The sequence below is a fragment of the Grammomys surdaster genome, unplaced genomic scaffold (genome assembly GCF_004785775.1).
Source record: "Grammomys surdaster isolate TR1022 unplaced genomic scaffold, NIH_TR_1.0 279, whole genome shotgun sequence".
Classification (NCBI taxonomy): Eukaryota; Metazoa; Chordata; class Mammalia; order Rodentia; family Muridae; genus Grammomys; species Grammomys surdaster.
In genome coordinates, this window is record NW_021604720.1 from 11,928,509 (window position 1) to 11,929,392 (window position 884).

Below are 884 nucleotides of genomic sequence, written 5' to 3' on the forward strand. Positions count from 1 at the left end.
GTTCCGAGGGCGGGTTCCGAGGGCGGGTTCCGAGGGCGGGTTCCGAGTGTTTGAGAGAAAAGGATTGGAGCAAGAGGAGGTGAAGCTGCATAAATGATCTTCTACTTTGTCATCTGCACCAAGCTTGGCTCTCACTGGTTAGGATCTGTGCCCTAGCCTCCTTCTGACTGGAGGATGGAGACTAGATGGTGCGGGAACAGAAAGAAGATGGGGAAGAGAAAGACAGGGATGAAGTAAGGGGAGAAAGATGAGCAACAAAAACCACACACACACACCTTCTTACCTAAAAATCCCAACATCAGAAGGAAGTCAGTCAGCTCCTCTTCCTCCTCCTCCTCCTCCTCCTCTTCCTCCTCCTCCTCCTTCTCCTTCTCCTCCCCCTCCTCCTCCTCTTCCTCCTCCTCCTCCTCCTCCTTCTCCTTCTCCTTCTCCTCCTCCCCCTCCTCCTCCTCTTCTTCCTCCTCCTCCTCCTCTTCCTTCTCCTCCTCCTCCTTCTCCTTCTCCTCCTCCCCCTCCTCCTCCTCTTCCTCTTCCTCCTTCCTCTTCTTTTTTACTTCAGCCTTCCAAAGGCTGTGGGAGAACTAATAAGGTAAGAGAGTAGGGCTGAGAGAAACCTGATGAAAATTCAGGACAAAAGCAGCCTGAAGGCAGTTTCCCAAGATGAAAGCAAATGATTTGGGGTAGTGAGTGTGAAGAGCAGGGGTAGGGGTGAGTCAGTGAGTGAGAAGAGCAGGGGTAGGGGTGAGTCAGTGAGTGAGAAGAGCAGGGGTAGGGGTGAGTCAGTGAGTGAGAAGAGCAGGGGTAGGGGTGAGTCAGTGAGTGAGAAGAGCAGGGGTAGGGGTGAGTCAGTGAGTGAGAAGAGCAGGGGTAGGGGTGAGTCAGTG